This window comes from Mytilus galloprovincialis, chromosome 6, assembly GCF_965363235.1.
Source record: "Mytilus galloprovincialis chromosome 6, xbMytGall1.hap1.1, whole genome shotgun sequence".
NCBI lineage: Eukaryota > Metazoa > Mollusca > Bivalvia > Mytilida > Mytilidae > Mytilus > Mytilus galloprovincialis.
This window is the reverse complement of record NC_134843.1, coordinates 58,327,572-58,348,927: the sequence shown is the minus strand read 5'-3', so window position 1 is coordinate 58,348,927 and position 21,356 is coordinate 58,327,572. Positions and strand designations below refer to the sequence as shown.

Here is a 21,356-nt window from a genome sequence, read left to right as displayed (position 1 = left end):
TATTGGTATATGGAGTGCATCTGATTAAATGACTACGGACAACAAAGATATGCACCTTCTTGAAAATTCAAATGTAGAAACTGGATTTTTAAGCAAAAAGAAATGCATTAAAATTGTTCAAAATTGTATTGAAAAGATATTTTTAAAGCGAATATTATAACCAGTGTTCTCTTATAATGTATCAGAGATAAAATCGTGACCTTAATTCTGATCTAAGTGGATTGAATTATTTATTCTCCCTAAACACCGGCACTTGTCTCTGATAAACACAATACCTATTAACCTTATATAGATATAGGAAGATGTGATGTGAGTGCCAATGAGACAACTCTCCATCCAAATAACAATTTAAAAAAAGTTAAACCATTATAGGTAAATGTACGGCCTTCAACACTGAGCCTTGGCTCACACCGAATAACAAGCTATAAAGGGCCCCAAAATTACAAGTGTAAAACCATTTAAACGGGAAAACCATGCTAAGGTATACATTAGGTATTTTGTTTACCAGATAGCAAGTACCCAGGTCATGAATGAGTCAGACAAATAAAATATGTTGTTGATGTACCATTATTGTAGATGTTTAAAATTGATAGTCTGTATAAGTTTTCAACATTGTTTAACATGTGGTGATTTAGGGCGTGACTCGTTGCGTTGTTGTTTTCTCTCGTTTTCACATGTTATATTGGTGGACACTGTATGTTTAATTTTAAAGGTTGGTGTCACTTTAAAATATACCCGACATTTTCATCCATTTATAATATGATTGTCAAACCTTTTTTATCTACTTGATAACTAACTACTTTCTTTCGTCATCATATCGATAGCACATATTTTTTATTTACTTTGTTTTTCCCAACTTTTACCGTAACTCAAATGACTTATGTCTCAGGTGGTACTAACCTACATGTATCAGTTGATCAAAGCGGCAATTAACATGTTTAATGACATATCGTATTTAAGTCTTCCTTATGTTTGATGAGCAAAATCACCATTCTCAGGTAACGTCAAACAATTGTGTTATTATTTACAAATATTTATTTGCAGTTAACACTTTATTACCGATTAAGGTAGGCTTTCTGAGAGAAATCAACTCATTTTGTCGCTATGTCATTAACAGATGTCCCCTATCATTCCAATTTTGACCCCTGAGTCCTCATTCATTTAGTACATGTATGAGAATATCGCAATTAATTCATATATTTAGATACAGTTATTTCGTTTTGAAATTGTTCTGATTGTGGACATCTTCGATTACAATACTTAATTACATCCAAGAATCTACACTCATTACAATGTCATAATTTCTTTTGATGTGAAGACAGGTAAGCGGTTGTTATTACACAGCGGAAATTGAATCTTTGACATTTTCAAGATTGTGGTTTCATGTGTCAAGGTAATCTGTTCACTTTACATATTGTACTGGAGCTTACACATACGTTAAACTTTAGACTTGCATTGCATTCATAAAGTACCTACGGAAGTTTATGAACTGATAACAGACAAACACATGTTTATCTAGGATTGAACTGTTGGTCAATCATCATCACGGTAAGTTTTTACCAATTTCTACAGTATGTTATGTATTGCCACCTAAAAATAGCAGTAATAATGTTACATCTGAGCGAACAAATGAATGCCTGAAATCTAATATTGTTTCACCCGTTTCATTTTATGTTGTAAACAATATCTTATTTGGTTAATAAATATTTATTGAGGGGACATAGATATTCTATGGGAAATAGGATTTCATTTTACGAATCAAGCTTTAATTTGTTAATACTGAAAGAAATTTGATCAATGATAAATGTTGTACACTTATGTATATGGAACATGTCTATCATAGTAATATGCATTTAAATTGATGTTGACCTTCAGATTATTTCTTTTCGAATTTAACATTTTTTAAATGATTTAATATTTTCTACCTTAGGCATAGATTACCTTAGCTGGATTTGGCAAAACTGTTAGGAATTTTGGTCCTCAATGCTTTTCAACTTCGTTTTTTATTTGGCCTTTTAACTTTATTGGATACGAGCGTCACTTATGAGTCTTTTGTAGACGAAACGCGCGTCTAGCGTATATAAAAAAAATAGTCCTGGTATCTATGATGAGTTTATTTTTATTTCAAAGACAAAATTATTGATTCTATAAAGACAACATTATATTGGTTTTGTTCTGTCACTGTCATCCTGACATTTATAGTTTAATACTTTCTCTGATGATATCGCAGTGCGCTGCATACAAATGAACACCATTTATATCTAGCTTATGGACATAATCGTTTTGTGAAATTGGTGTCAATTCTCGAAAGATAAGCTCTGCAGTATTTGAAAGGCCGTTCAACTGTCTACGAATAAATGATTTAAGATAATAAGTAGATGGTATATATATATTATTGTTTGTTGCTTAACATCCACTGACAATTTTTTTTTGCATAGTCAGGACAAAAGAAAGCGTTTACACAAGATCGAGTTCGAGGCCATAAAAATCTGTGGTACTCAGAGAAAAACAACATGATTTAGAAAGATGTTATTTAGAAACAGGAATATAATATTAGAAAAAAACATGCAACGAATAATCAAAATGATCTATTCTTCAACTGCATTGATAATATTCCAAAACGTGCCATGTGTTTAACTATTCCGATTCCACAATTTTTTTTTAAGTTAACTCAATCTTTTAAAAAGTATCACCATTGCATGTGTCTTACTTCCGTAGACATACTGGTGTACCCGGCTACCATAGAGTCATAGGACATTAAAAAACTTAAAATCAAACTTCTGAATAGTTTTTATTTTGCGTCTACCAACGTAGGTAGAGGCCTCGGTGGCCAAGTATCTAAGATGTCGAACAACATGTACGGTATGACCAGCTTGTCGACGCTGAAGTTGTAACTACAAATCCCGTATGCAGCAAGTGCGCCCAACTCCTGTCCTAATTAACTATGATGATCAGTTTTCTTACCGAAAGCGGTATGTTTTCTCCGGAAAGACCTGCATCCTTCGCAAATATGAACTGACCATCATGAAGTAGTAGACTAGTGCTGTAAGTGGCCTTTAAACCATTTAATTAATCAGTCAAATGAGGAAACCGTTTTGACGAGTTTTAATTGTGCAATTAAACATTTTTTGATTACTTAATACTTTTTTTCAATTTTTGCCCGACAAACTTATAAATTGTAACGATTTCAATAATTTGTTTCGAATAAAATCAGTCAATACCCTGTCAAAATTGATACACGACGGGTTGTCGCAATGTTCCGGAGAGAACGCATTCGTTCTTCGTGTGATTTTTTCCTCTTTGCACTTACAAATTCTGTTACGTTTGGTGATGTCACTAGAAAAGAAAAATTTCGATGGGATGAATTTAAGTTACAATTTTGAAACTTAATACAATAGAATCCTTGAAAACAGAAACCTTTTTAAAATGTATAATTGTAGAAATCGCCAATACTGTTATATCGTCTGAAAAACATGAATTTCTACTGCGTCTCAATAAAAAGAGGGTATGTTGCAATTGAATAAAGAACAACGTGTTGTCCTTTTAACATGTCCCTCTGCTTTGAAATATTACAGTTGTTGCACGATTCTCTAAAGTTCATTGGGACCATAGTGATCCGTTAATGCGGTATCGGATGTCGCAGAATTAACACAGCCAAACAGACACCCTTCTTGAGCATACGTTCAACAGCTGAGCAATTGAAACAAGATGCATATCAGCTTTCTTTAATATATTTTATACGTAAAAAGTATTATTCTAGAAATGATAATACAACAATTTAATCAATGTGAGAGTAGTGTGTCAGCAATTATATATATATAAAAAGTTATTTATTTTAAAGTTACATCCTTGTTGAAGTAGAAGAAGACATATAGAATTAAGATTATTTGATCCCTTGAGCAGAAAGGAAGTACAAATTTAATCTTCACAAAGAATAAATACTATTGTTAAATGAGGGCAATAGACAAGAAACCAAATAAAAAAATATACTGAAAATGAAGATATATTATTTTATTTAAAACTCATTTATATTCATATAATGTAATTCCAGCTGTCAGTTTTTAAAATATTTATTTTATTCTCTTTGTTGACCTTTTGATCATTATTTCATGAATCATTTATTCATTCATGATTATATCACAAATTTAAACTTAAGAATTTTTTTATAATATTGATCTCGCCAGCTGTCAACATGTATTTTCACTTTTCAAATCTATGTAGTTTGTCTATTCGAAATATATAAGGCAGATTTTAAGAAAGTATAACGTGTTCTTTAATAGCATACCATCAGCTAAACTATAGTAAAACCATGGATGTTTAAATTTATAATAAATACTATTTGAAAATAAAATTGCTAGTTGAACGTTAATTTTCTATTGGAAGAAATTCACTTCAGATAATTATATACTTATTGATTTGTATTCAATTTTTATCTTTTTTTTTTTTAAACAAAAACTCAAATTGCTCTTATTCAACTGTTAAGAATTGAAAGTCAAGGATCTAAATATTTTAAGCAACTTTATAGATACAAGAGTAAGTAAGCTTTGTTAAAAATACGTTATTGTTGTGAAGTTTTATTCTAGAAGCTTTTTCTGTCATTTGTAAAACTAACAATGTGTTAAATTGTTAATGTATCTGACGTTACATGTACTTGTATAAGTAAAAACACAACGTTAAATAATTTCATGCGTCTGAAGAGCTTTTCTTGATTTACTTTCAACATGAAAGATCAAAGCCGAATATTTGAAAGCCAATAATTTATAAGACCCGAACCAGTTGAAAAGCTATGTGACAGAAAAATTCATTAAAGAAAAGCAAAATCCATATAACATGTTTAAGGTCAATTTTGCCTGAGGAATTTGGGACCTAATTTCAAAATTAATAAACGTAAAAATTTCCGAAAGGCTTGTTATAAATCATGTTAGTGCCGACGAATTCCACCAGAAGAGGTTTAAACCAACTACTGTATTAAAATAATTAAAACAACAAAGATCATTTAGATCAATTGTACTTAACTATCAAGATTTAAATCAATTTTATCAATCCAAATTGCTTGAAGTATTGTAATTCTATCATATCTTGCTGTGTTGATAAATTGCTGATGAATTTCAAAAAATGGAAAATACTACATGTATGTGATGGCGTCAGATTCCACCCAGCTCCTAAAATTGCAAACAAATCTCTGACAAATATTGTTCGAAATATAGATTTCAGCCAAATAAATCGTTGACTTAGTCGATGAAAAATGTGTTGACATAAAAATGAACATGTTCCATTTCCATTGGTTATCTACCAAAAAGTAACATTGCTAAAGTCTAGTTTCATATAAAGTGGTATTGTTCTTACCTCATATAAAGGATTCAATTAAGTAATACATTTGTTGTATTCTTCATCAGGATACATGTTCCTCGGATATTTATTTTTTAAATCATATTGAAATTTCCGCCCATGAACATGATGAACCTTATAAAAAGTAGTTTCTATATATGATGTAAAGAGGAAAAACAAAAAAAAAAAAACACAAACAAATAATTACTAGTTATTTCAAGAATTTGATTGTTTTCAGGTTGAAACCTATTTGTATTAATCTAAAATGTGTTAGCTACCAAGAAAAACATAATTCTTATTGAACAAGTCCTACAAATAAATTATGTTGATGATGAACAATCATGGCATATCTTTCAAATTGATTTTATCTTTGAATTCCCACGATTGTTTAAGGTGGCTCGGGTGTCTTCCTCCATCTTGGATTTTGAAGAAGCAGATAACTTTGGTCTAGATATTTGATGAACTGTTCAACATTTGAGAGTTTTAAGAAATTTATGTAAAAGACTTTTGATATAAATATAGGAAATTGTGTGTTTTATCATAATTACAGCTATAATTTCTCAAAAACATTTTTTTTGTGTTTGATTAGATTTTCAACCTTGCCAAATAAGGTGAGATAACTCAGATAAAGTAATCTTTACAATAGAAAGTGTTATGAATTTACTTATTTTAATATATAGCAAGAAAACAAGTTCGGTGACCTCAATTTATTCTTTTTCTTATCTGAAAGCATGTTAAAAGAGCAATCGTCTCACAATTTATCTTAAAGTTCTGATAGTACGTTTTCTTTTTATCACAAAACAATTGATCATCAATGCATAATCTATACAGCCTGTAGCGTGAAAAAAAGGTCCGGTGCCCCATACTTTTTTATATATTTTTGAACAAAGCATGATCAAAACTTCATTTTGACAAGTTGTGAAAATATTCCATCAATTTTAATTAAGACTCCCTAGCCACCTTAAAATTGTTTGGTATTAAAGTGTGATTTTTTGTATTTGTCGCCGTTCTTTTTGGGGACGATAATTTATTAATTATATTTGTGCTGATGCAATGCTCTCATTTTGACGTATACCCTACGTCTTCGTTTTTCGTTCGAAAATCAATAAACATGTGTTATTTTACCTGCGTGATCTTAAATTACTTTCTTGCATCATCATGTCAATATCACATTCTGTTTAATGACTTTGTTTTCCAAACGTTTACCATAACTTAAATGACTTATGTCTCAGGTGGCCATAGATAAAAACGGTATTTAATGACATCTTGTATGGCAGTCTTGCTAACGTTTGATGAGCGAACTCATTATTTTCAGGTAACGTCATACAAATTTATTTAAGGAATGACTGTAATATATTTTCTGTCTATGAAGAAATAACATAACAAAATTGGTGCACACTGAATAACGCGCGTAGCCATGGTAGCGGGTGGTTATTTAACGTGTGCACCGCATTTTTTATGGTTTTTTTTTCAAATAGACAGATAAATATTACAGTCATTTCTTATAATTTAATTCCAAATTCCATTTCAAACCGTAGAAAAACATGAAAAAACGTTGATGACGTCACGGTCACATGTCTAAATTGTGTCTATGGGCTGAAAACAAAATAACGTCAGCCAATCAGAAGACGCGTTACATCCAAAAATAAATTATTATCATTTAAAAGCATTTATTTACAATAAACACATGTTTATTGAAACTAAATTTATTTTTTTGTAATATATATTTTATTATTTTCATATCATTTTCAAATCTCATCTACAAATAAAGATGCACAAACAGATTATTCTGCTATAACTCTTAAGCATATAGTTAACCATACTTGTTACAAATTATAAAATACAAAGTCAATAACAGAATGCAGAATACATCTGCATTGAGCTCTATTTCTTAATAATATTATCAATGTTTGACCATTTTTCTTTTATTTTTTTTGCTTTATTGGTAGAGCACAAACTCATAGAGACCATGTCAACCCTATAATATTAGTTAAGCCATTAAATTGCTTCAGCAACAGATGGGACTGTAAATCTAACTCTACATAAATAAACATATCTCTTCAATATCAGAATACATGTATTAAGAATATCTTTAAATAGATGATATTTAACACCCAAGATTATACTTGATAAGGTTGGGAGAAAGCTTACATTACATACATCTTCTGACTTTTGAAAAAATTTAGCCAGAATGTTCGAATATATCTACATTCAAAAAAGAGATGTATGTATGTTTCTTTAGTTTCTGTACAAAAAGTGCATAGTTCTGTTTCACTATATTTACACTTCATAAGTAAAATATTTGTTCCTAGAATTCGATGGAGTAATCTGTATTGAAATGCCCTTAATGTGGGATCTTCAGTTATAAGTAAAGGAAGGCTAAAAAAATAATTCCATTCTTCGGCCACACAATCTATTCCCAATTTTATTTTCCATTTTTCCTGTATGCGTGATGGGGTTTCCTTTATTTTATCTAGAAAAATTTTATACAAATGTTTTGATACTTTATCAACTGTTTTTATGGCGGTAACAATTTTGTGACCGACAGTATTAAGTTTGAGAAATACTTGAGAATGAATAACATTCTTCCATTCCTTTGGAAGTGCCAAGATTAGTCCATAGATCTCTAGGAAAGTTGTTTTTATATTATAATTTCTAATAAATTCATCATAATTGTAAAATTCTCCATTTTCCTTAATGAGATCATTTATGAAAAATACATTGTTCTGTATCCAACTTTTAAAAAAGCTGTTTTTCCATCAATAATAATATTTTCATTTAAAAATAATGATTGAGACAAGATGTCACTTGGGGCTGTGGTCAGAGGTTCACACAGTGAGGCCCATGATGAGATTACATTTTGCCAAAAAGGGTTACATTCTTCTTTAATTTTATTGAGTGTTGATTTTGATAAATGCCAAATATTTTCTCCACCATTCATTTCAAGGTGATCTGCCAAAAGAACCTTCCATGATGAATAGTTTGTGGGGTCTAAAACTTTTTTAACCCAGGATAACTTAAGTGATTTTATAAATGATTCAATATGTGGCATTTTTACACCACCATCCTCGTAATTTGAGATACGTATATTTCTTTTAATTTTGTCCCCTTTACCGTCCCACACAAACCTGTATAGCATACATGTAGCTTGTATCTGCTTTAATATATCTGGGGATGGATCTGGTAAAACAGTAAAACATTGAATTAGAATTGGTAGGGCAAGAGTTTTCACAACTACAATTTTCCCATTTATAGTAATATTTCTGAATGACCAATCACTTAAAAGATTTTTTACTTTTTGATTTTTTTCTAAATAATTATCAACACATATATCAACTTTTGACAAACAATATTGAATGCCTAGGAGTTTGAAATTTCCTGAATGGTTCCATATTATTTTTTTATTTGTGTTTAGCTCCTCACCACAGCCACTTTTTGCCCCAATCCATATATCTTGGTTTTTTTTCAAAATTAGCCTTCAGACCAGAGCATGAGTAAAACAAGTCTATCTTATTTAGAGCACTATTGAGAGATTCTTCACTATCATCCAGGATCAAAGTCGAATCATCAGCATACTGGCTGAGTAAAAATTCAGAATTTTTAATCTTTATACCATTAAGGTTGTTGTCATATTTTATTGATGCACTAAGCAGTTCCAAACATAAAATAAAAAGATAGGGAGACAATGTATCCCCTTGTCGAACCCCCCCTCTCTATTACAAAAAAATCAGATATATAGCCATTATTTTGAATGCAGCTTTTTGAATTGTAGTAAAGGGTTGTGAACCATTTCACTATTGTGTCACCAAAACCTAGAAATTTCAAGGTTTCGGATATAAAGTTCCACTCAAGAGAGTCGAAAGCTTTTTCAAAGTCAAACAAGACAAGCAAGCCAGGAATATCTTCGTAATCTACTTTTTTCAAGAGGTCATATATAAGCCGTGTACACTCACCAATATATCTGCCTTTCATAAAACTAGTTTGAGTTTCACTAATTAGGTGATCAAGGACTTTTTTTAATTCTATTTGCAATACATGTTGATACTATTTTATAAGCTACATTAAGTAGTGAAATAGGTCGCCAATTTTTTAGAAAATGTTTTGGTTTACCATCTTTGGGTAGACAGGTGATAACACCTAGTGTTTGTGAAATTGATAATTTACCTTCTTGAAATGTTTCTTTGAAAGAACGCAGTAGGAAAGGATTAATGTCGTGCCAATTTTTTTTTTATAAAACTCAGTTGTAAACCTATCCAGACCAGGAGATTTGCCATTTTTCATATTTTTTAATGCATTATGAATTTCTGAGCTTTTTAGTTCCCCTTCTAAATTAATATTTTGTTCATCAGAGAGAATTTTGATAAATGGGTTTTCCAGAGAAAAGAAATTAGCTCTGTGTGTATTATTTATAAGTGTTTTCTTGGATGAATATAGATTCTCATAATATAACTTTTGTTCTGCACGAATTTTTGCTTGATCAGTGATAGTTTCCCCATTATCTAAAGTTAATTTTTGTATCACTTTTTCAATATAATTTCTTTTCTCTAGATTACAGAAATATTTCGTACTTCTCTCTCCTTCAATTTGCCATTTTGCTTTTGCTCTCATTATTGCCCCTTTTATTCTAGATTCTCTTAACGACCTTAACTGAAGTTCAATACGTGTAATTTCTTCCCTTTTATCATTGATGTTTTCATTATTGTTCAAATTGTTCAATTGACTTTCTAGTTCTGCTTCTTCCCTACTGCGTTGTTTCTTTTTAAAAGATGAATAAGATATTGTTTTTCCTCTTATCATCAGTTTTAATGTTTCCCAAAACAGTTGGTCTGAAATGGAAAATTCTATTTCTTCCTTATTTTCAGAACCAACTATTTTATATTGATCAATACAATCAGCAATACAAGTTTTAGTATTAGCAATAAATTCTTTGTCGTATAATAAAGCATTGTTAAATTTCCACGTCCCTTTGCCTTTGTCATTTGTATTTAATTGAATGGACAGAAATACGGGTGAGTGATCAGACCTATATGCAACACCAATATCACACGAGGTTATCATTGGTTGAAAATCAGATGAGACAAGAAAGTAGTCCAGTCTTGCCTGCTTTTTGTTAGGTCCTCTCCATGAAAACCTCTTTTTCTCTGGGTATAATTCCCTATACACATCAACCAGATCTATTTCTGACATCATTTCATTAACCTTTTTTTGAGCTTTAGGATTATTTTTATGCAAATAATTTAAAGTATCCATATCATAATTTTGTGGTAAATTCCAATCACCCCCCCCCCCCACTATTACTGAAGTATTACCAAACTTTTCAATGTCTCTTTGGAGTATTTCATAAAAAAAACTGGTTTGTCCTCATTGGGTCCATATATCACTGCTATTGTCATTCTATGATTAAATTTTTTTATATCTAGAACTGCTTAGTTCCCGTCTTGATCCACTTTCTGTCCAAAAATTTCAAAAGAAAAAGTGCTTCTAAACAAGATAACCACACCCCTACTGCGCGTGGTATGCGACCCAAATATTATTTTATACCCCCATTCTGCCTGCCAGTACTTTTCAAGTTCTTTTTAACAGTGAGTATCTACCAAGAAAACCATATCATAATTTTCTCTACATTTACTAAATATATCTCTTCTTTTTATTTTATCAGAAGACTAAATTTAGGTTTTCTGTAAAAAAAACTTTTTTTTTCGGTCGCTATGTCACGAAAAGGTGCATTCTTCTATTTTCGTATTGGCAAAGAGTCCGCATTCATCCGTTACATATATGAAAATATCACATTAAGTTCCTATATTTAGAAATAAGTGTTTTATTTCAAAATTGCCCTGATTGTGACATATTCGATTAAAATAATATAATAAGTTCCAAGAAACCACACTGCAATTACAAAGCCATAATATCTTTGGAAGATTAATATATGATTAGAAATTCATATACAATTATCTCGATTATACTGTTAATCAATGTTCCTCACGGAAAGTTTGTTCCAGTTTCTACTGTAGCTTATTTTTAACATAAAAAAGAGCATCAACAATGTCACATCTCAACGTACAGATGCTGTGAAATACATTTGATTTCTTTTTTCAGATAATATCATGATTGTAATTACTAAATAATTATTCACATGACATTAATATTTTATGGAAGATATGATTTCATTTTACGAGTTAATCGTCATTTCAACATGTCAAATAACTCCAGTTAAGTAGTACTGAATGAAAGTTGATAAAACAAATGCTATGTATAGGACGTGCCTTACCTACAAATTGCTATAACAGTTGCGTTGACTTTGCATTATAGTTTTAAATGAATCAATATTCATACGTCAGAATTACTGATCCTAGTTTTATAAAATTACATTGTTTTTGTTGTGTCACTCACTGTTATTCTGACTATAGTTTGATACTTTTTTCTGCTCAAGCTGCACAGTGCGCTGCATACTAACAAACAATTTTGATCAAACTGAGAATAGAATGTATATACTCAAGTTTAATCATTATATGAGAAGAAGGGGATGTATGGCATTGCATTTTGTTTTTATCCCTTGAGCACAAATGAAGTACAACTTGTGCTGAACCATGGATAAATATTATTGTTGAATGTGAGCAATAGACACGAAACTAAATATTGAAAATTGAAAATGAAGATATGTTATTTGAAACTTATGCATGTGTTCAAATATCTGAAATTGCAGCTGTCAATTTTCAAAATATTTATTTAATTTTCTCCTTACTTGAACTTTCGATCGTTATGATCATTAATTATTTAATAATTCTATCACAAAATTACACTTGAGAGTATGATATTTTACAGTATCGATCTGGCGATTTGTGAATATGTATTCCGTCTTCTCACTTCTTCCTAGTTGGATTATTCCAAATATATGAAGGGGATTTCTATAAAGTACATTGTAGTCTCTAATACCAGATCATCAGTTTGAACAATAGTAAAAACATGGATGTGCAATGTTTTAAAGCATAATATTGGAAATCAAAATTGTGAGTGGAATATAAATATTTATATCTGAAGAAAATCACTAAGTATATTAATTAGTATTTTTTTTTTAATATTTATTATGCATCACCTACAGTGACGAATCAAAACGGGGGCAGGGATTAAGTGAGTAAAATCGAATGTATGTAACGTAACTTTTTACCCGATTCATTTTTACGGATTCGGAATCTATATAATGAAGGTTGCTTGATGTTTAAAAATAAGGTATAACTCTGATAAAATGTATAAATTTCTTTAAACATCATACATAAGTGCATTTAGTCTTATAAACAAGAAGATAGGCAAGTTTGTATCTACAAATCAATTATGAGTTACAGTATTCCTCAAAATGTATCTTATCTTTTCATTAGCTAATAAAACGCTATACATTCTGTATGTATCTGCCTGTCCTAAGTCAGGAGCCTGTAATTCAATTGTTGACGTTTGTTGATGTGTTACATATTTGTTTTTGTTCATTTGTTGTACATAAATAAGGCCGTTAAATTTCTCGTTTGAATTGTTTGATATTTGTCATTTCGGGGCCTTTTATACATCTTATAGCTGACTATGCACTATGGTTTGTGCTCATTGTTGAAGGTCGTACGGTGACCTGTAGTTGTAAATTTCTTTGTTATTTAGTCTCTTGTGGAGAGTTGTCTCATGGGCAATCATACCACATCTTTTTTTTATATAAGGAATACTTTCTACGATGTATTCAAATCATGGAAATAATAGCTTCTGTCTAGAAAAGGGGCATCGATACATAATGCACTTAATTGGCGATTAAAACTACTGCAAGGTGTTAGAGAAAACAAACATTCAATTAAAATTTCATATACCAAATAAGGCATGTGCATACTTTATTCATAATAGACGCTTTTATTTACTCATTAATCTTTGGTTATAGTTTATCACTGTCACTGATAAGTCTAATCAACTTAGTCATATTATGTCTAAAATTGGTATTGGCATTATATGTCTATAGCAGTATTCGTAATAAGATTACAGATAAGAGGAGTTGCGATGTGACAAGAACAGGACTGACGGACAGACGGACGGGTCAAAAATATTATACCTTCCGCAAATTCGTTGCAAGAGGTATAATACATAAAATGTAGTGATTATTCAAAAGATGTACATTTATAAAAAAAAAATCTTATGTTTTAACATCCATATATCTACATGTATGTTTTAAAAAGTAATGGAATATACGTTACTTTAATAGCGATAATAAAACCAGAAAGACCTCATACTCTTAATTCTATTGTTAGTAGGCATTGATCAGCAATTTTTATGCTTTAAAAACTTTTACATTCTAGTTAAAACGCTTTTGAATGTTTGTTCAGAATCTTAGTGGGATTTTTTTCTTAGATTAAACGCAGTTATATTTCTCTCTATGTATAATCTATGTTAAAAAATTTAAACGCTTGATCCCGCCATTTTGTCCTCAAACAATTCCATCAAATTACATTATGATTCTTGTGAATCCCGAGTGTGTATTGTTACTGTTAATGTCTATATTTTTTTTGTAATGGTCTGAATAATTTAAAACATTTTAGTACATTTTATTGAATCAATAATATTACAGAGATACTTATTATACTAAGCTGCTCAAACAAGAAGATTCAGTGTCATTGCATTTACTGAATTTATTTAGTTTAAACATATTTTATTTGTTCAAATACAAATTGGATAAGACACAAGTCAAACAGACTTATGAAGTCTTCTCCATTTAACACTTATCGCAATATAATACAAGAATATATGTATGAGCATTCATATATAGAATGGTATATCTATTTAATATATGTATATATAAATATGGATCAAAAGACGGAAAATTGAAGAAAAAATAATATAATAATAATACAGAAAAAAAATATGAAGATTTAGAAAACAAACACAAAAATAAAATTTAAAATTTAAAAAAAAACCGAAAAGAATTTTACTTAGATGATGATGTGTGTGCGATCAAGGTTAAACTTGCTATCTAGACAATTTGAAATCTTTCCGAACATTTAATAAACTGCGAAGACATTTTTGAAAATGGTTTGATTTTGCTCTAGAGAAAAAAGACAACTTCCCGAGGTTAGTAGTTCTATGTTAATTTTACAATCATTTGGAAGTCAGCGAAGCCTTTCAAACATTTTATTTCGTATGTCTGAATATAATATAAATTTAAAACAGAAATGATAGGAATCTTCACGATTAACACCACAGCGACAAAAAGGGTCAGAAATTATATTGACCCTTTATATATCATACAGTAGTTTAAGGATGATGCAAAACATCGAAGTTGGTTGAGAATTATATTTAATTTTCGAATTCCAAATTCATATTGCTTCGGTATAAATATGTTACTCTGAGGATAACGGTCTTTTAGTTAAGTTTTGAATTTATTTATTGATTCCACATCACGAGTTGAATCATAAAGATTATTCCAAAGACGTATGGTTGATGGAATAAAAGAATCATTAGTTAATGTTAGTCTTCAGAATGGAACATTGATGTTATTTTCATTACGTAGAGGATAGACCGTCATACTTTGTATTTTTTGGGGAATTAAATGTGACAAATATTCTCAGACTGGAACATTATTATTTTGAATATTATAAAACATTTGGATTTTTCTTCTCTCTCTTCTTTCAGCTAATGTTTCCCATCAAAAGTCTTCATAAATAACCCTTGAGCTAGTGAATATAGGTAACCCCGTAACTATTCTAGCAGCTTGGAGCTGTAATTGCTCCAGTTTTTTTTACATAACCTACCCCAATATTATCCCAAACTGCACTTGCATACTCAAATAAAGTCCTTATAAAAACTAAATAGAGTTTTTCTAATTTTTTCCTGCTCAGTTTATATTTCAACTTCCTTAGCATATCTATATGTTTAGACGTACTTAGGATAATATTATCAGCGTGGGCATTTCATTTTAGCTTCAGTTCTAAATTTAACCCCTAAATGTTTATGAATATTTGTAATTGGTATATGTTTATCATTGAGTATAAAGTTCATTCATGTTATTTGCATCTATATAAAAAAAGTCGTATTTTAATGGTAACTATGTTTATTTTAGCGAAATCAGGGAAACGCCAATATGTTATTATGGGTATTGTGTGTACCAAAGAATGAGAATTTTGTTGTAGAAACCGGTTTCAATCTCCGAATCTCTTAATAAAAAAGTAAATTCACAAAAATGATAAAATTATAATCATGTTATGCAAATATCGTACTTTTAGTAGCATTTTTAACTTTTTATTCCAGCGTCGATGATGAGTCTTTTTTTAATCAAAACGCTGGCAAACGTGATTTTAATTCGTGTATATAGATGAGTTTAATGTGTTACAAACTGAAATTAAATTGCAAAATGAAGCGATTTCTAGACAAAGGTCCACAATACATTCTTGATAGTTGCTTTACCATGCATTCAGTTTCGTTACACTATGTAAATAATCTATAAGATTATTAAAAGTGCAGTGTAATTGTTTACGATGAATAGAAAAGTATTGGTAATATGACACATTGCAAATGTAATAATTCACGAAAGTAATCATTACAAATATTTTTTGCTAATAATACATGATATTTACTGTGAATTAAATTGGCAAAGCAAATAAAATTCGAAAGTTAATGATTATTTCGTGGACCATAATTAAAGTTCTGCACTCAAGTTAAATTTAACCAATAAACTACTACTAACTGCATTTAACAGTTTAGAAAAGGTTCGTGCGTGAGAGATTTGCATGTGAAAAATGTAATGCATTGATTTTTAAGTAGCTTGGAAATCAAAGCACTTAGACATGTACGCACCTTGGATAGGGTGTGTTAAAATTTTTCACCGCTTTAACAATTTAAAACTTTGAAAGTTAATGCCACTACAAGGCGACATTCGCACTTAAAAAAGTGGAAAGGGATTATTATAAGTTGTTACTAGAACACACGTGAAATCGCTGGTCCGTGACAGAATTAAAGTATATAACTTTAAGTAAGCCTTATTTTAGCCTTGATATTTAGTACTGATATTGTCATCTAAATAAGTCATGCTGATTATAAGATGCACAGTTTTCTCTACTTTCAAAATCTTTCTGTTTGAAACCGTCGATCTGGAACTTATCAATTATTGGTTATATTAATTATTTGAAAAACAATAGGTCCTGGAATGGAGTAATTTTTTATCAACAGCATTGTCTAATATTAGTAATAAACAAAGTTGATTTGTTTCTCTGTTTTGCGTCATGTCGGCTAACAAATTGGACACTGTACCTATACGCCTTATTTTAAAAAAAGTCTAGATTTTTAGTTATCGTATTGTCATCTTTTAAAGTCATACTGATTAAATTACTACAATAAGAAACAATGTGACAATGGTAGAATTAAGTAATGTCATCCCTGTGATTATGACCCATGTAAATAGCAAATCCTAAATACACCATTTGTTGGTGCACCTGTCAGATGCGGAACGTACAGATAAGGTATATGTATCATGTGAATATACAATGTACTATTGGTATCGGTATCGGATTCGACCCGGAACTTGTTAATTATTGGCAATATTAATTATAGGGAAAACAAAAGGGTCTGGAGTGGTGAAATGTTTAATCAACACCATTGTCCTATATTAGCTATATATAAAGTTGAATTCTTTGATTTGTCATTTTACCCCGTGACGGCTCACGGACCTCGTTATTTTAGTATTGATAACTTGTCTCAATCAACTTTAAAAAAAATTGTTTACACTAAACGTTGATGAAGTTATCATCGTGACAAAGTTGTCAGTACATAATTTATGAGTTATATTTTCAATGTTGTATTTACGGAGTTTATTGAAGTGTTTAAATTAGGCCTTTCAGGTACAACTACCCTCTTTGTGGGTGAGTTGGGTAAGTTAATGCATCAATACACTCTTTCAAGTAACGTTTATAACGATAGATGTATTGTAGATAGGCAATTCGGCTGTCTTGAAAAAAGACATTTGTCAACTTTCTGACCACCAGAGGATTGTTGAATAATGGAAAAGATATCATCGAGACAAATTCACACTATAACCCAGACATATTAAAATACAGATTTAATACCTTGAGTGTAAATGGAACTATTATGTGGGGTGATATGTTTTCTGAATGTTAGGTGTCTTCGTGTTTGGGAACTTTATTGGTTCAATTCTTTTTTGTTTTATCTTTAATTTAAGAATACATTGCACTGCATATTAACAATAAACTGGTCTCAAAAAGACAATTGATGTGATACGAATCTAGAAAATTCAAAAACGAAAAATAGATTCATGAAATATCTGCATTGATACTAACGACATAACTTGTGTACATAGTTTTAGTCAATATATGTACGTTTATACTTAACGGAAAAGTTTGTTGACCATCTTTTTGTCCTGCTCTTCGGGTCGATAGTATAACTGCAATTATATCGTTAAACAGAATTGCTAATACATTGTAGTCGCCGTGTCTTAATCTAACAATCAGAAGGAATAGCATTAATCATACCATTTACTTACTTCATTACTGATTGAAGACTTTTATTTGACAGCGGCTTCCTCTTAAACGGCTGAAGTTATCTACATGTATAATAGTTTTTTTTCTAAATAAAACGAACACAAAGGTTGTTTTACAATGTGTCATTTTTTATTAGTAACTAATAACTAAGATGATTTATTTCTTCCATCCTTTCTTATCAGACATTACACTTTACGTGAGATATTAAGTTCATGAAATGTATTTGAAAATTAAGAATAGTTATGAAGATTTATACCATAGTTAATTTTAAATAATATCAACATATACAGAAAACTATGTTGCTTAATGTTGCTAGGTTGTCTTCCTTCATCTTGGATTTTGAAGTAACAGATAACAAATTGGGGTACATTTTTAATGACTTATTAACATTTGTTGAGTAGTTTTATCAAATTTGGAGTAGGTCCGGTAAGGGCCGATTTTGGCCTCAAATTTCAGGTTCATCTTACGAAAGATTTTCAACACTTTTTAAACACTTCAGTGTCTATTTCAACTGATTCAATCAGTTTATGTGAAAGATTTTAACTGATATAGTCATTACATTTCAATATTATGAATGAACACAAATGTGGCCACTTTAATTTAAGACGGAAACCGTCTAACATTTAACTAAAATGCTAAAATTGTGAAGATTTCAGTAATCTAGCATGACTTAATGATGCTAGTATCCGATATATGTGCATTGTATTGCCAAAAACAACCCATATTTTTGTAGCAGAAGCATTCTACTTTCCAGTAAATAGCTAAAAGATTACATTTTCACGATTTTGTAAATCTGCTATATTTTGGGCCAAAAAGGGGTCTTACTGAACCTATTTCTTTACGGGTGTACAGAATATTTCTGTTTCATTCACTTTTTTCAACTTTGTCACACGAGGGCAGATACATATATATAATAAAAAGTGTTGTGAATTTACCTTTTTAATGCAGCAAGAAAAAAAGTCCGGTGACCCCTTTTTGTCTTTTCTTTTCTGAAAGCATTTTATAAGAGCTATTTTTTTCACATTTTATCTTGAAATTCTATTGTGTAGTTTCTTTTTATCACACAAAATTGGATTTTCCATGCATAATCTATACACAGTTTGGTAATACCTGTAGCGTGAAAAGATCTGGTGACCAGTGCTATATTTGGAAAAACAGATGATGAAAACTACCTTATGACAAATTATTAAAATATTCTGTGGGATTTAAATTAAGATCCCCATCCACCTTAATGTAGATATTCATCTATCTATAATGTATCCAAAATAATTATGATGCACTCATGGTGATCTGGTCAGGCATGTGGCATTTAGGACTGGTTGGCTCGGTGTCCAGCTTAGCGTGTCGGTCCTGTACAAGGCACTGTCTATATTTATATCACTTTTTTTATGATCTCGTCTTGAATATGCATTTAATTTGCAAGTGGACGTCCAATCACGACCAAAGTGCACTTGTTTTTCTTAGTATTTCACATTAAATCAGTTGAAAAAACATAATAAATGGTAAGTAATGCTTGTGCCGAGGGATGCACATTTCTTGGATCACAATATCTTTTTCAATTAATGACCATAAAAGTCAACTATTTTTTTCTTTTACCCGTACTTATCAAATGTTATCATAATGCTTGGTTTGATGAAATTCAATCTCGGAATTGCAGTCTTCAACAAAACTTAAAGTCTTGTCAATATGTCATGTTCTAAAATCGTCCCGATATATTATAGGCTGTGAATAATCTTAAAAGAAATCTTCGAAGATCTGTATTATACCGATGTCTCCAAATAACTATTAACATTAGCATATGAGTCGCTACAACTACTGACTAGGTTATACGCATAATAATGATATCACGGTCAATGTTACACGATAGCACTAAGGAAATAGTAAAATTGGCAAAAAGAGCATTGGTGAATGCTCTTACTGCTCTTACTGAAAATCTTTTGTACCTTACAGAACAATCGCTAAATAATGAGCGTGTTTACAGCATCTGACTTAAATGTTCAAAAGAAAATCAAGTTAAACGAGTACGACTCAAAATGTAGAATAAATTTCATATAAATCCTTTTATTATCGTTTGCTAACATAAAGTTAATTCTGATTTTAAAAAGATAAGGTTATAAAGATTATACAGCTAGTTTTGTTTACTTTAATTACGAATAAAGTACAGCATAAAAATCTTTATACATGAAAAAAAATCTTTAATTTCTAAATGTCATTCAAAAAACGTAATGTATTGTATAATGGTATTCACAAGGGAAATTTCTAAGATACGGAATATTGGAATTTTCGACTTTGATAAAAATTAATGGAGACCAATCTTTGTTTGTTAGATCGACTGTCATGTTAAATTTTATTAGTAAGATTTCTTTTTTCTTTCCAAATGAAAATGCAAATAACAGTGTATAACATGAAAAGAAAAAGCAAAAATCGAAAAATGGCTAAACTTTTTTTTTTAATAAAAGCAGGTACATGTAGTGATTAATATTATTTGTATATTTACGGCATTCTGGTTGTGTTACTTTGTATAGACTGAATGGCAGACATGTTAAATAATCAAAATAGAAATATTTCAGTAACAAATTGCTGTCATAACCGTATTCCTACTCGTAACTGGTGTTATCTAATTGCTATAATAAAAGAATACTTTTAATGAGCCTAGGAATTCCTGCTTATATGATATCGTTTATGCATCTTTAATACCTTTATAAGATATTGGATTCGTTTAAACTTCTATAAATTTTTTGATTTTATATCTACGTATATTTTATGTATTTGATTCCTGGAGCTTGTTTCTAGTGCGCATGATGAAGGTAAATCACAAACACGTGATTTAATTTACAGATTGAAATTTGCTATCGCATGTCAAAATGTAAAATAATTCACAATAATGATTATGTGTGTGTCATGTGTGTGTTTATCGTCCGTCTATCCTGTCTAGATATTGCGGACTAATGTTCCTATTTAGAGATTTGGATCTGTCTGTTTTTTTGCTTTCATCTTAATTCGACTGCGGTGTTGTGGCTGGTACAGAGTATGCGGCAGCTCTGCCAGGATGGCTGCTTGCATTGCCTCTTTGGATTCTATGCTGACGGGCGATGTATGTGTTGGTGTGGTCAATAGGTCAGGGTCGTTGATGTCGAACCCTTTATCGAAGTCGATCCTACTGCGCTTGCCTGTGTCTGTTCAAGGTTTAGTATATCAGGCGATGACATGCCTTACTTTAATTAAAAATAAAACCATCTTCCTTGTATTCATATAAAACCAACGGCTTGTGCTAAAACCAAGGAACAAGAAACAAATACCTCGACATACAGCATGTACAGCAATCATAGATATTTTTTCAAGTCTGGAAGACTATTCAACAGACACGTGTCATACCACTGAAATTGATATTGTATGCTGATGAATCGACAAGATTTTAAATCTTGTTGATAGGTTTAAAATATAAAACTATCTATTTCGAAGATTTTATCGAATGGTTTTATTTTCAGAAGTTATTTCTATCACTTGTAAAACTGACAG

The 21,356-nt window shown here is 30.5% G+C and overlaps 1 pseudogene; it reads right to left on the bottom strand.

The window, feature by feature from the left end:
- Positions 1 to 7,076: 7,076 nt before the first annotated feature.
- LOC143078631 (uncharacterized) lies at positions 7,077 to 11,232 on the bottom strand (annotated as a pseudogene).
- Between the last annotated feature and the right edge of the window lie 10,124 nt (positions 11,233 to 21,356).